General features: G+C 45.4%; 1 long non-coding RNA gene across 1 annotated transcript in view; it reads right to left on the minus strand.

Annotated features, from left to right (window-relative positions):
- Positions 1-15,124, minus strand: part of LOC144690734 (uncharacterized) — a 371,804-nt gene extending 356,680 nt beyond the window's left edge. The window contains exon 1 of the long non-coding RNA XR_013578948.1: positions 14,952-15,124. This is a non-coding gene — a long non-coding RNA (uncharacterized LOC144690734). The remainder of the gene's footprint in view (positions 1-14,951) is intronic.
- Positions 15,125-16,415: the final 1,291 nt, after the last annotated feature.

The following is a 16,415-nucleotide window of genomic DNA, read 5'->3' on the forward strand; positions in this document are numbered from 1 at the left end:
ATCATGATTAAATTGATTTACAAGCCTATGCAAGCAAGTTTTTTTTTAAAAAGCTGTCCAAATCCTGTAGGGGGCAAGGTGAAGGAAATCACTGGAAGAATACCCAGAAGCCTACGAACATGTTTTAAAAAAAGGCAATTCAGAGGTAAAGAGGCTACCATGAATGAGCATAGATGCAGGAATTAAGGAATTAAGAAATTCTTACAAGAGTAGCTGACGTTTCTTAGTGTATAATAAATACAATGAACTGCCTGCATTCAGTTTGGAGCTGTGCGTAATGAGTGGACACTAAGCCAGGGTGGGGAGCAGGGGCCACAGTTGAAAGAGGGGAGGAAAGGAAGAATTTCGGGAAGGGGCAAAAGCTTGGTCAAAGAGCAGGGTTTTACAGAGTTTTTTGAAGACAGGTGTGCGATTTCAATTCCAAGCTCGGCACCCTGCCATCACATTAATTTAAAGGTCCCAAACCCACACTGTGTCAGGAACACAAAACACGCATGTGTTGCAATTTAAATTTTAAAATCGCTCAATTAGTCCAGAGTCCATTGCCATCCACTCAGCAGCGGTGGGCATAGGAAGGAGGTGGGACACAGGAAGCAGCAGGCTCAATTTAAGGGTCAATTGGCAGCCATTGCTGTGGTTGCCGTTTATTTCAATAATGGAAGGTGGAGCTGAGCAGAGGGCAGTAGGTAGGGAGGGTCCCTATGCCAGGGCAACCTCACGTTTCTCTGACATTTTACTTGATGTGCTGCTGGAGGGGATGATATCACAGAGAAATATCTTATTCTCTGCCAGAAGCATGAGAAAGACTGCAAAGCTGACCAAGAAGGCACGGCTGGAGATCGTTCTTGTGGTTAGCAGCAGAGGAATGGTGAGGAGGAACTTGATCCAGTGCAGGAAATGTTCCCCTGAACTGCTTAGGTCTGGGAAGGTGAGTCCAAAGATAGACTCGGATGGTATGTCTCTTGGGCAGCAGTCACCAGAATACAAATGAGAGGGGAGCCCTCAGGACACAGGTTTCTCATGACCATAAGAGAGATGTACACAAAGCAGCATTGGTGACCCTTAAACATAGTCCATTATCCTAGCACTATTGGACAGTAGACTACAGTGAAGACTGGAACATCTTATTTGAATGAAAGCTAAAAACAGCGAGGGCGAGAGGCATTGTGCTAACAGCACCTTTCTTCACCTCACAGGCCAAATGGGAGAACAAAGACAAGGAGAATGAGAGGGCACATTTGGATGGTGAGGTGCCCCAGCTTGCGTCTGTCTTATTCTGAGGAACTGGCCCTTGATCTGGCTAGAGTGTCAAGCCACCAGGATGTTGGAGTCAGAGAAATGGGAGTCCAACTTGGGCAGGGTGAAAAATTCTCAGCACCCCCAGATTAAGGGAATACCTGGCAATCCTCCCTGTGCAATGTGCTGTCAGTTCATAAGCTATCATCTCATTATTTTAAGTACCAGAAGCATCTGTTGATTGTGTCAGTTTTTCATGACCGCCCTCTGTTATGTCTTCCATTGAACCAGTTGCAGTTAACACACTGCTACCATGTTCTGGAGAAGTCAAAACAAGAAGAAACATCAGAGTGTGCATCCTCCAGTGCAGATTCTTGCATCTCAGTGGGTCCTCACATGAAATTAGAAACAGTGGTACAGGGAGAAACGCACATCATTTCAGAGACAGGGGAGACAAAGTCCGCAGTAGGAAATCCCCCTCAGAAAATAGAGGACAGCTGCAGCTCTGCTCAGCAAAGCGGACATGCAGAGGCTTAGGAGTCACGAAACATAGTGGCTCTACCTGGCAGATCAGCATGAGATATGTGCTACATGCCAGAGCTATCTGAGGTACTGCGGAGACATAATATGAGGATGGAGGAATCCATTCATCTCACGCCCTCCACAATGTTTCAGTGCTTTGAGCAAATGCACTCCTCCATTGAGAGAGTGGCCAACCTCATGAAGAGCCATATGCAGCAATGGATACAGAAACATGGCTCTAACATGCATGCTGCGGTCTGTAGCATGACCAGCCAGTGGCACAAGTGGCACATGGAAGCATGCAGTGGATGCCAGCTGAGCCCCAGCTGGTAGTTCCCTCTAATGATCAAGGGCTCCATAACAGGGCTAAGGAAGTGGCAGGTGGTGATGACGTTCCCACCCCTCATGAGGCTCTGTCATCATCATCCATCTCCATGACTCCTCAGATGGACAAAGCATCTGTAGAGTTACGTCTTGTGACAGAGGCTGACCCTGCAGTGATGCCAGTGCAGCAGGCTTTGGAGGTAACTCCCACATGATGAGGCCAACTGCCAAGGCATCTCAATCCCAGATAGGTACTAGTGAGCAGTCTGCCTCCGTACGTCCTCACCCACAGGGGGAGCAACTCATAGGAGTGGCCATGAGGGGAGGCCAAAGTGTCAGTGATGTCACTTTGTGGGTCACTTTGGTGTTTCTGTTCTACATGACATCAAACTGTTATGTTATGTGCTAATGCACTGGGCATATTGTTGCATTAAGGCAGATTTGTATTTTTCTATTTCATCATGAGAACGGGCACGAGAATGGAAAATGAGGCTTAGCAAAGAAAAGAAGTGTGTTGGGAAGACTGTGTCAGGTGGAGACTCTGAGGCCTTGCAGTGTTTATACCCTTGAAAGGTTACTGACATTTGTTCTTCATGATTGCTTTCCCTCACTCAGATGAAGGAGACTCTCCTCTCCAAATGTCCTGCAGATTGAGTCTTGCTCAGGTGAAACATATCTGGATCAGTGTGGCCCTAGCCTCCCTGTCATCCTGATGAGCACGCCACCTCTTGAGCCTACCACAGTAAAGCATGTGAAACGTTCTCCAGTTCTTTTTCAGCCTCCTTCTGGTCTTCCTTCTCCTCTTCCTTCACTTCCTCTTCTGAGGAGTCGTGCCGGTCCAGCGCTTCTCCTTTTTCAAGGTCCACATTTCTCTGGAGAGTTATGTTATGGAGAGTGCAGAAGACCACCACGATGCTCAAGACCCTAAAGGAGTGCACCGGCCAGCACCACCTAAACTGTCAAGGCATTGAACCTCATCTTCAATGACCTGCTCAGTGATAACTCTTGTGCGCAGGTGTCATCGGTTGTAACATCTCTCAGCCTCCATGGCCAACAACCATCTCTTCAGGAGATAAACCTTTTATTCTAACAGCCTTCACAGATGACTCCATGAAGATGTGGTACTTGTGGTTGCAGAAGGGCAAAGGTGCATGGCAGTTTCTAGGATAGTGTGCACAAACTGCCTAAAGTGCTTGCTGTGGTTGTATACCACCTAAGCGTTTAGGATTCATCCTATGGATGAATCTTCTTGGCTGGTCAGTCAGTGCCTTGATGGCAACGAGGGTGCCATCAATAATCCCTTGTACCTGAGAAGAATTCATCAAAGAGGTCCCACTGCTCTTTGAACTTGAGTTCTGCTATGTGCCTTGAATTCAATATAATACTCTGCCATCATGAACAAAGCATCTCCATGATGCAATGGTGTGTTGGCTGCCAGCAAGATGCCACCAATATCTGCTGCTGCTGCTTAGAAGGAACCAGTTACAAAAACATGCAAGGCCACTGTGACTTGAAGCCATAGGGAAGGCCATGGCGATGGTTCCTGCGAACCCTCAGATGACACTTAATGAGGCCACACAAGTCAGCAGCCATCTATCTGGACAGGTGCAACCTTCTGCAACACTGATGCTTCAACATATGTCCAGGTAGCTTCTCCTTTGGTGGTAGTCCCTACACTGAAGGTATCACCTTCATTGCCTTCCTGCTCCTTGTTCCTCACCCCCGCACCCCTGTTGCCCTAGAGTCTGCTGCTGCTCCTGCAGATGCTGCTCCTATTGCTAGTCAATCCTATCTCAAAGTAGTTTTATCCCATTTCCTGTTATGTTCTTTCAATTGGAATGTGAAATCTTCCTGAACCCCATCTTATGAACCCATGAGGCCTGTATGTTGAAGGACCTGGCCACCCTCCAAAACTGCCCCGCCCCAAAATGCCCTTGTCCAGAGTGAAGAAATATTACAGATAATTCTGACACTATACAATTGGTTGCATCTGGAGGACCTTCTCTGAGCCTTTCCTCTTTAATTGTGCTTTTTACTGGTATGTCCTGAATCGCTTGCCGCTGTGTCACTGCCTCCTCCGTGTGTGGGTCTTGTTCCTTAACAAGAAAATTCCAAACTGGCCCTTAATAAATTGGTGACAAGCTCGTTAACAAACATAACTAGCTATTTCTACATTTCAGGCAGGTTGCCTCTTCCTGCTCCTGTTTCAGTTTCATGTCGGGAAATTGTCAGGCCAACCTGGGGGGCCGGGCTTAAGCATCCCGGCCTCGTATTGAAATAAAATCCCGGCCAGGGAGAGAGATATGCTGATGGAGCTCCAGAAAATGGCGACAAAGCTCTCTTTGTAGTCTTGTAATTGTTCAGTGCCATTAATGATAACTATTTTTATCAGAGCAATGAATTTTTCTCTATGTTTCTCTCTGGTTTCTCTCTCCTGCTCCTGCTCCTATGTTCCTATGTAAATTGTGCCATTTTAGACTTTTGTGAAATAGTTTTACATAGTGCACTAGCATCACCAATTGGCACAAAATTGCATTACACCCATACAATAAAGATTCTTCTTCTTCAGTTCTCTCTGCCTGAAGGCAAGTCTGACCCACAGTGCCATGATCTCCACCAAGTAGGGCAAGGAGGCATGTCTTAAATCCATCCCAGCTGGGACAGAGATTGAACCCCAAGCTGTTGGAACCAATCTGATCCACACTAGCCATCCAGCCAACTGCACCAGCACCCCCCCGCCCCGCCGACAACAAGGAGTCTAAGTTGCTGTGGCAATGTGCACTTTTACATGTATGTTGTAGTCCGAAGGAATGAATATTGATGGTGGAAGTTCCAATTTTCTTTTCATCACATGGCTCACCAGGAACCTTTCCCACCCTTACCACCTGCCTCTGGTATATGTTGGAAGGATATATAGATTGATACACAACCTGTTTAGCCACATTATAAACACAACTTAATAAAAAGAGAAAATGCTGGAAAAACTCAACAGGTCTGGCAACATCTGTGGAGAGAAAAACAGAGTTAACGTTTCAAGTCTGTATGATCCTTCTTCACAGCTCTGACCCTTCTTCCAGCATCCGAAGTAGTTTGCTTTTATCTTATGAACACACCTTCTTTGGCCATCAAGTCCTGGAGTGGAAACTCTTTCGAGTTACCAACATTCACAGATTGCAACTTCTTTCGAGTACAATCACAGTTCTTGGTTTTCCAGGAGTGGGACATGAACCCACAACCCTCTGATTCAAAGGCGAGGGTGCTATGAACTGAGCCACAGCTGACACCTCCAGGAGTGGAACATGAACCCAAAGCTTCTGGATCAGAGGCTGGAATGCTACCCACTGCACCACAAGGCCACCAGAAGAAAGATCCTGGTCTAGAAATTACTTTGGAGTTCTGTTGGTTTTCTACCTTAACTTAAGGAAGAGATGGGTGGAACAAATTTACTATCTTTTAAAGGGGCAGAACCTTCCATTCACCTCTTACAAGGAAAATGATATGCAGTCACATAACCAGAGGCAGAGATTCCCAGCAACTCCTGCTCCTGAAGTTGGAAGAAGACCTTGCTGGCATGGCAGGTCAGGAAATGGAGGCATACTGGAGTCCTCAAAGGCCTATTTGGGCCTCACCAATAGGACCCAGACCAGCCAAGCAGTCTGAACCCCAGAAGACTGCCAAATTAAAGACAAACTGCTGCTAGATCAGCCCTGTTGCTGGGGGAAGGGGTGGAGTAAAACATGTTTGGGGAAAAGAGTGGGTGAGTCCTGGATGGGTCCTGGGTGGCCCCACCTTTCCAAGTGTGGAGGACCAACAGAGTTCTTACTGTCCTGGGGTAGGAGGCCACCACAGGGTCAGCTCTGGCAAACACAGCTTGCATCCATATATTTTGTACCCCACTGTTTCCTGGTTGATGACAAGGTGCCCTCTCAAAGTGCTCAGCTGTTTCTTAAATGACTAGAGTCATTGGCTCCACAATCATCCATTAGTCCAATCTATGTGCAGACCATTTTTTCTGTGAAAAAGTGCTTCCTGATCATTCTAAAAATTGTTTTTCACCAGTTTTAACCTGTGCACTTTTAGTCCTGCTGTCATGATTTCAATTGGACAAATTAACTTTCTATATTGCTTATATACCTCTTAAAACCTACCTTTTTGACCAAGCTTTTGGTCATCAGTCCTAATGTTTCCTGTGACTTGAGGTTAAACTTTGTTTCATAATGTATCTGTGAAGGCCTTGAGATGTTTTACTTCAAGGCCACTCTATAAATGTAAGTTGTTGTTTAGGTTATCTTGAAAGTAGTGAAACCAAAATCTGCCATCCTTACCTGGTCTGGCTTACGTGTGACTCCAGACCCACAGCAATGTGGTTGACTATTAAATGCCCTCTGAAATGGCCTAGCAAGCCACTCAGTTGTACCGCTACAAAGCCTATAAAAAGGAATGAAATTGGACGGATCACCCAGCATTGACCTAGGCACCAGAAGCAACAACAGCAAACCTAGTCATACTCGTGGAATCATACCTTAAAGACAGTGTCCCAGACACCACCATCACCATCACCATCCCTGGGTATGTCCTGTTCCACTGACAAGAGATGGCGGCACAGTGGTATACAGTCAGGAAGGAGTTGCCCTGGGAATCCTCAACATCGACTTGGGACCCCATGAAGTCTCATGGCATCAGGCCAAACATGTGCAAGGAAACTTTCTGCCGATTACCACCTACCACGCCTGCCAGGGTGGGAGAGGATCCAGTCATCGTGGTTCATGTAGGTACCAACGACATAGACAGGACAAGAAAGGATCAGTATGAGAAGCTAAGTACCAAATTAAGAAACAGAACTGCAAGTGAGCCACGTGCCAATTGGCATAGGGAAAATAAGATTAAAGAGGTGAATGCGTGGCTCAAAGACTGGTGTGGAAGAAGTGGGTTCCGATTTGTGCGGCACCAGTACTGGGGAAAGTGGGGGCTGTACCGTTGGGATGGCCTATACATGAACTGTGCTGGGATGAATGTTCTTGCGAATCGCGTAACAAAGGAGTAGCGATGGCTTTAAACTAAGCAAGGGGTGTGAGAGATCAAGGTGGGTAGATGTGGCAAATCGAGGAGTAGATTCAAGGCAGGAGACCATAATAGTAATATGGGAAATGAGGGTCATAGAATAGCAGGAAGGGGTAGAGAAATAAAACTTAAGAATACAACAATTGTCAAGACTAGTTCTTACAAAGATAACAAAAAGACAAAACTAAAGGCTCTTTACCTGAATGTACATAGCATGCATAACAAAGTAAATGAACTGATAGCACACATTGAAGTAAATAAATATGATCTGATAGCCATAATGGAGACATGGCTGCAGGATGACAAGATTGGGTCCTGAATATTGAGGAGTATATGACATTCAAGAAGAATAGGGAGCCAGATAAAGGTGGAGGGGTAGCACTGTGACCAAGGATGGCATTTGTGCAATAGTTAGAGATGACCTTGGTTCAGGAGATCAGGATGTAGAATCGGTTTGGGTGGAGATGAAGAGTAGTAGGGGAAAGAAATCGTTAGTGGGGCAGTCTACAGGCCCCCTAACAGTAAGTACAATTTAGGTCAAAGTATACAAGAAGAAACATTGGGTGCTTGTGATAAAGGGACGGCAATAATCATGGGTCAGTTTAATCTACATATAATCTGTAACAATCAGATTGGCAGTAGTAGCCTGGATGAGGAGTTCATAGAATACTTTTGAGATAGATTGAGTAGCATGTTCTGGAACCAACAAGAGAGCAGGTTATATTAGACTTGGTATTGTGTAATGTGACAGGATTAATTATTGACCTCAGAGGTGAAGGCACCCCTAGGTAGCAGTGACCGCAATATGATTGAATTTTACATCCACTATGAAAGGGAGAAGAGTGGGTCTAAGACTACTATTTTAAACTTAAATAAGGGCAACTATACGGGCATGAAAGCTGAGCTAGCTGAAGTGAACTGGGTACTAGGCTAGGAGATAGACCAATAGAGAAGCAGTGGCAGACATTTAAGGGGATATTTCAGAACACTCAGAATAAGTATATTTCTACGATAATGAAAAATTCTAAAGGGAGGACCCATCTGTGGTTAGCTGAAGAAATTAAGGAAAGCATCAAACTTAAGGAAAAAACATGTAACTGCGCAAAGATGAGTGGCAGGACAGATGATTGATCAGAATATAAAGAACGGCAGAGAATGACTAAAAAGTTAATCAGGATAAGAAATTAGAGTATGAGAGGAAGCTAGCTAGAAATGTAAAAACAGATAGCAAGAGTTCCTACAGGTATTTAAAAAGGAAAAAAGTAGTGAGTCTTGGTCCTCTAGAGTGAGGATGGGAAGTTAATAGTATATAATAAGGAAATGGCAGATGAAATGAACAAATATTTTGCCTCTGTCTTCACAATGAAGGACACAAAAAATATTCCAGTAATAGCTGTAAATCAAGAGGTGGAAGGGAGAGGGGAAATTGGTGAAATTACAATCACTAGGGAAGTGCTACTGAGCAAACTGTTGGAGCTGTGGGCTGACAAGTTTCTGGGTCCTGATGGACTACATCCTAGGGTCTTAAAAGAGGTGGCTGATCAGGTAGCAGATGCGTTGGTGTTAATTTTCCAAAATTTCCTAGATTCTGAACAGGATCTGGAGGTCAAACTGGAAAGTAGGAAATATAACCCCTATATTCAAGAAGGAGGGGAGGCAGGAAACCATTGGCCAGTTAGCTTGACGTCTGTCATGGGGAAGGTGTTAGAATTGATCATTAAGGAGGCTATTTCTCAGCACTTAGAGAAACTCAAGGTAATCAGGAAGAGTCAACATGGTTTTGTGAAAGGAAAATCATGTTTAACCAATTTATTGGAGCTCTTTGAAGGAATAACATGCACTGTGCATAAAGGGGAGCCTGTAGATGTGCTGTACTTGGATTTCCAGAAGGCACTTGATAAGGTTATTGTGGAAAATAAAAGCTCATGGCGTAGAGGGTAACATGGATAGGAGATTGGCTGGCTGGCAGAAGACAGAGTATGCATAAATGAGTCTTTTTCTGATTGGCAGGATGTGACAAGTGGAGTCCCGCAGGGGTCTATGCTGGGGCCTCAACTTTTTACAATTCATATTAATGACTTAGATGAGGGGAGTGAGGCATGATAGCTAAATTTGCAGATAATGCAAATATAGGTAGGAAAGTATGCTGTGAAGAGGACATAAGGAGGTTGCAGAAGGATATAGATAGGTTGAGTGAGTGGGCAAAAATATGGCAGATGGAGTATAATGTGGGAAAATGTGATATAGTTCACTTTGACAGGAAGAATAGAAAAGCAGAGTATTACTTAAATGGAGAACGGCTGCAGAATTCCGAGCTGCAGTGGGATCTAGGTGTTCTAGCACGTGAGTCATAAAAAGTTAGCATGCATGTACAGCAAGTAACTAAGAAGGCTAATGGAATGCTATCCTTTATTATGAGAGGAATTGAACATAAAAGTAAGGATGTTTTGCTTCAGTTATACAGGGCATTAGTGAGACCACATCTCAAATATTGTATGCAGTTTTGTTCTTATTTAAGGAAGGGTGTAAATGTGTTGGAGGTGGTTCAGAGGAGGTTTACTTGTGGGTGAATCCAGAACTAAGGGACACTTTTAAAATTAGGGGTTGCCGTGTTGGGACAGAGATGAGGAGAAATTTTTTCTCTGAGGGCTGTGCAACTTTGGAACTCTTTGCCTCAGAAGGTGGTGGAGATGGGGTCATTGAATATTTTTTAAATGGACGTAGATTGATCCTTGTTAGGTAAGGGAATCAAAGGTTATCAGGAGTAGATGGGAATGTGGAATTCAAAACACCAACAGATCAGCCATGATCTTAATGAATGGTGGAGCAGGCTCGAGGGACTGAATGGCCTACTTCTGTTCCTATTTCACATGTTCATATGTATGTTGAACTGATGAATCAGTAATCTTCCATGTTAAACACCACTTGGAGAAAGCACTGAGGGTGGTTAGGGCGCAGAATGTACTCTGGGTGGGGGACTTCAATGTCCATCACCAAGAGTCGCTTGATAGCACCGCTCTTAGCCGAGTCCTAGAGGACATAGCTGCTAGACTGGGTCTAACAGGTGGTGAGGGAACCAACGAAAAGTAAAAAACCACTTCACCTCATCCTCACCAATCTATCTGTTGCAGATTCATCTGTCCATGACAGTATTGGTAGGAGTGACCACCGCACAGTCCTGGTGGAGATGAAGTCCTGTCTTCACATTGAGGATATCCTCTGTCATGTTGGGTGGCACTACCACCGTGCTAAATGGGATAGAATTCAAACAGATCTAGAAACTCAAAAGCATCCATGAGGTGCTGTGGGCCATCAGCAGCAACAGAATTGTATACAGCCACAATCCATAACCTCATGGCCCAGCACACCCACGCTTTAGCGTTACCATTAAACCGGGAGATCAACCCTGGTTCAATGAAGACTGCAGGAGGGCATGCCAGGAGCAACACCAGGCATACCAAAAAATAAGGTGTCAACCTGGTGAAGCTACAACACAGAACTCCTTACATGCCAAACAGTGAAAGTAGCCTGCGATGGACAGAGCTAAGCGATCCCACAACCAATGGATCAGATCTAAGCTCTGCAGTCCTGCCACATCCTGTCATGAATGGTGATGGATAATTAAACAACTCACTGGAGGAGGAGGCTCCACAAATATCCCCATCCTCCATGATGGGGGGAGGCCAGCACATCAGCAGTATTTGCAACAATCTTCAGCCAGAAGTGCCGAGTGGATGATCCATCTCAGCCTCCTCCTGAGGACCCCAGCATCACAGATGCCAGTCTTCAGTCAGTTCGATTCACTCCAGGTGATACCAAGAAACGGCTGAAGGCACTGTATACTGCAAAGGCTATGGGCCCTGACAACATTCCAGCAATAGTACTGAAGACTTGTGCTTCAGAACTAGCTACGCCTTTAGCCAAGCTGTTCCAGTACAGCTAAAACACTGGCATCTACCTGGCATTGTGGAAAACTGTCCAGGTATGTTCTGTCCACAAAAAGCAGGGAAAATCCAACCCGGCCAATTACCACCCCATCAGTTTACTCTCAATCATCGGCAAAGTGATGGAAGGAGTCGTCAGCAGTGATATCAGGCAGCATTTACTCAGCAATAACCTGCTCACTGAGTGTCAGTTTGGGTTCTTCCTGGCTCACTTAGTCTAAACATGGACAAAAGAGCTGAACTCAAGATGTGAGGTAAGAGTGACTGCCCTTGACATCATGGCAGCATTTGACTGAGTGTGGCATCGAGAAGCCTTAGCAAAACTGGGGTCAAAGGGAATCAAGGGGAAAGCTCTCCACTAGTTGGAGTCACACCTAGCACAAAGGAAGATGGTTGTGGTTGTTGGAGTTCAACCATCTCAGTCCTGGACATCACTGCAGGAGTTCCTCAGGGTAGTGCCCTAGGCCCAACCATCTTCAGTTGTTTCATCAATGACCTTCCTTCCATCATAAGGTCAGAAGTGGGGATGTTCACTGATGATTGCACAATGTTCAGCACCATTTGCAACTCCTCAGATACTGAAGCAGTCTGTGCCCATACGCAGCAAGACCTGGACAACATTCAGATGGCTGATTAGTGGCAAGTAACATTTGCACTACACCAGTGTCAGGCAGTGACCATCTCCAACAAGAGAGTATCCAACCATCAGCCCACGACATTCAATGGCCTTACCATTGCTGAATCCTCCAATATCAACATCCTGGGGGATACCATTATCTCCAACAGGAAAGAACCCAATGATGTCCCCACGATATTCAATGGCATTAGCATTGCTGAACCCCCCACTATCAACATCCTGGGAATTACCATTGACTGGAAACTGAACTGGACCAGCCATATAAATACTGTGGCTACAAGAGCAGGTTAGAGGCTGGGAATTCCGTAGTAAGTAACTCGCCTCCTGATTGATTGATTGCTTGTCCACCATCTACAAGGCATAAGTCAGGAGTGTGATGGAATACTGTCTATTTGGCTGGACGGGTGCAGCTCCAACAACACTCAGGAAGCTTCACACCATCCAGCCAAAGCAGCCCTCTTGATTGGTACACCATCCACCACCTTCAACATCCGCTCCCGCCAGCACCGACACACTGGCAGCAGTGTGTACATTTACAAGGTGCACTGGAGTAATTCATCAAGGCTCCATCTACAGTATGTTCCAAACCCGCAACCTCTATCACCTAGAAGGACGAGGGCAGCAGACGCATGGGAACACCACCACCTGAAAGTTCCCCTCCAAGCCACTCACCATCCTGACTTGTAACTATATCGCTGTTCCATCACTGTCACTGGGTCAAAATCCTGGAACTCTCTCCCTAATAGCACTGTGGGTTTACCAACACCACATGCGCTGCAGCAGTTCAAGAAGGCAACATCACCACCACCTTCTCAAGGGCAATTAGGGATGGGCAGCAAAAATGCTAGCCTAGCCAGTGACAGCCATGACCTGTGAAAGAATAAAAAAAATGCCCCTCCCTGTCCGAGATTGTCTGTGAGGTGACTCAGAGAAGCTTCTACAGATGACATCCCTCAGCTGTGTGGAGGAAGTTGTCAGATGTTGGACTTGTGTAAATTAAGAGAACCAATCTGGTTGGCTAATGATGCACTGCAAGTTTGCACACTGATGCAGTACATAGTGCTCTTGTACAGCACATGAGGCTACTCTGAGCTGCAGATTGTTTCAGTATGCCTGTGGACTCCCTAAGGTACAATTCAACTTTGGTGCGTGTCAAATCTATATTAAATCAGGCATCATTATACACTGCGCCCAATTTTCCTGTCCACGATGGACAGCGGATCTGCCTTCAATAAGGCTTTGCATGAATGCATGTTAAACAAGTTGGAGACAGTAGGGCCACAAAATGTTTCTCTGTAATGTCGCTGGAGTTGGCACAACGGGTAGCAGAGAAGCTGAAAATTGTAACCAGAACGCTTCTGGCTACCTCCGGTGCAGCGATGTGTCCTGGCTGACAGGGCACTTGTGGTCATGCCCTGCATAAGCTGGAAGTGTGCAGAGTGGGCTGATCATAACATCAGTCAGCCTCTTCAGGTAAGTTGGCGTACATTCTGCCAATTTGAGCTGTTCAGCTGCACTAGGGTCAAGCGTCAGGTGAGTGCTTTTGACTTACTTTTGCGTGTGTAAAGTTTGTGGAAGCACTGGAGGGTTTTGGTAACTTGTTGAATTTTAAAGGCAGTTTTGTTGCATCCTGACATGGAGCTTAGGGAAATTTTCTACCCAGTCAACACACAGCCTGCTAAAGTTATAGGGCTATAGTTGCAGTTGTAGAGACATGGAGCACAGGCTGCAAAGAGGGGAAGCTTTGCACAGGGGATAAAAAAGTACAGCTCTCAGCCCTACCCACCAAGTGCACTGTAATGATTCTGATGGAGACCGACAATTTTTAAAGAGATATGAATTTCCAAGCGACCAATGGAAAGAATTGCACAACAAGATTTCACGTTTTAAGACTTTTACTGTAACAAAGAAACTAAAATCAGCTTAACTAAACATTATATAGCAGGCAACTAATACACTAAACTACAGAGAAGGTATTTTTCCCCATTAGCTAATTAACAGAAACAAAAACCCCACAACATGTTTATACATTATGCCAGGCTCTCAGTAGACATGTCGCCTTGTAGATTCAAGTCCAAATACTTTCTGACTTTTCCAACAGGCTCCTTCTCCCACCCACATCAGGGTGAGTCTTTCAGCATCCTTTTGAAAGTTGCCTCATTCAGTCTTCCAGCACATCCAGCAGCAAGGCACCGTCTGGCAATCCCTTGGTTCTTAAATCTCCACAAGTTCCATCTCTTCGAATAGAGAAGCCTTTTCCATCAGCATTCTGCTTGGGGCTAATACAATCCATCTGCTGCACAAAGCGGCTTCACTCTCTCTTTCTAGGTTCTCTGAGTCTGAAGGACTGTGCAGAGAGACCAGTTGCCTGTGTTTTGTATCAACATAGTCTCATAGACTCATAGATGTTTAAGCACAGAAGGAGGCCATTCAGCCCATCATGTCTATGCCGGTCAACAAAGATCTGACTACACTAATTCCATTTTCCACCGCTTGGCTCATAGCCCTGGAGGCTATGGCAATGCAAGTGAATATCTAACTACTTCTTACATGTTAGGAGAGTTTCTGACTCAACTGCCCTTTCAGGCAGTGAATTCCAGACTCCCACCGCCCTCTGGGTGAAAAAATTTCTCCTCAACTCCCCTCTTAGTCTTCTACCTCTTACCTTAAATCTATGCCTCCTGGTTATTGACCCCTCTACTAATGAAAATAATGCCTTCCTATCCACCCTATCTATGCCCCTCATAATCTTATACACCTCTATAAGGTCCCCTCTCAACCTTTGCTGCTCCAGGGAAAACAACCCCAGTCTTTCCAATCTTTCCTCACAGCTCAAACTCTCCAGCCCAGGCAGCATCCTGGTAAATCTCCTCTGCACCCTCTCCAGTGCAATTACATCCTTCCTATAATGTGGTGACCAGAACTGCATGCAGTACTTCAGTTGTGGCCTAACCAGCATTTTATACAGTTCCAGCATAATTTCCCTGTTCTTGTATTCTATGCCTCGGCTAATAAAGGCAAGTATCCCATATGCCCTCTTAACCATCTTATCTACCTGCCCTGCTACCTTCAAGGATCTGTGGATATGCACACCAAGGTCCCTCTGATCTTCAGTACTTTCCAGAGTCCTACCATTCATAATGTAATCCTTTGCCTTGTTAGCCCTCTCCAAGCGCATTACCTCACACTTTTCCGGGTTGAATTCCATTTGCCGTGGCTCTGCCCACCTGATCAGTCCATCGATATCCTCCTGTAGTTTACGGCTATCCTCCTCACTATTTACCACCCTACCAATTTTCGTGTCATCCGCGAACTTCTTGATCATACCTCCTACATTTAAGTCCGAATCATTTATGTACACCACAAACAGCAAGGGCCCTAGCACCGAGCCCTGTGGAACCCCACTGGAAACAGACTTCCAGTCACCGAAACATCCCTCTACCATCACCCTCTGCTTCCTGCCTCTCAGCCAATTTTGGATCTAATTTGCCACTTTGCCTTGGAACCCATGGGCTCTTACTTTCTTGACCAGTCTGCCATGAGAGACCTTATCAAAAGCCTTGCTAAAGTGCATGTAGACCACATCAAATGCATTACCGTCATCAACACCCCTGGTTACCTCCTCAAAAAATTTGATCAAATTTGTCAAACACGACTTTCCCTTAACAAATCCATGCTGATTATCCCTGGTTAATCCATGTCTCTCCAAGTGCAGAAACATTCTGTCCCTCAGAATTCTTTCTAGTAACTCCTCCACCACCGAGGTTAGACTGCTTGGCCTGTAAAATTAGATGTGAAAACTAGCACTCGAGTTTCTATGAGTTTCAGCCAGGACCTCTGTCCCCGTGACAGCCAGATCACATGGGCCTGTCTCCAGGCACAGAGTTCAGTATGATCACCATCCCCCATTCCAGGACAATCTGTTTTACCTTAAATTAAAAGAAACAATTTAAAACACCTTATAAAGTCTCTCATTTGTAACATTATTCAGTGTACATCCACTTCAACCAGGAGAAATGTGTGAGGTGCCTACAATTCACCAAAGAAGTAGTCACAGAACTGTGCCACCTCCTTCAACACGGCCTACAGTTGCATAGCAGGATGAGGGTGGCACTGCCAGTGGCCATCAAGGTCACCATCATCTTCAACTCCTATGCAAGCAGATCCTTCAAAGCAGGAGCAAGTAACGTAGCCAACATTTCCTAGAATGCCATCTTTCACTGCAACAGGCAGGTGACAAAAGCCCTGTGCAAAAGGAGAGGGTCTTCTTTTCTAAAAATGTAGGAAAAAGGAGTAGGCCATGTGGCCCTTGAGTTTCCTCTACCATTCAATGAAATCATGGCTAATCTTTGGCCTCAACCCCACTTTCCTGCCTGATCTTATCACTTGATTCGAATATATTAGCTTTGATTATACTCAATGCCTGATTGTCTGACACCCAGTATTAGGTGAGCAGAAATTTCCTCCAACTAAATATTGGGAAGACTGAAACCATTACTTTTGGTCCCCGCCACAACTTTGCTCTCTCGCCACCAATTCAGTTCCCTCTCTAGCAACTGAGGGTGAACCAAACTGTTCACAACCTTGGCGTCATATTTGACCTGAGATTAGCTTTCAACCACACATCTGCAGCATCACTAAGACCGCCTATTTCTACCTCTGTAACATCACCTATCTCTGCTCCTGCCTCA

The sequence above is a fragment of the Cetorhinus maximus genome, chromosome 15 (assembly GCF_964194155.1).
Source record: "Cetorhinus maximus chromosome 15, sCetMax3.hap1.1, whole genome shotgun sequence".
Taxonomy (NCBI): Eukaryota; Metazoa; Chordata; class Chondrichthyes; order Lamniformes; family Cetorhinidae; genus Cetorhinus; species Cetorhinus maximus.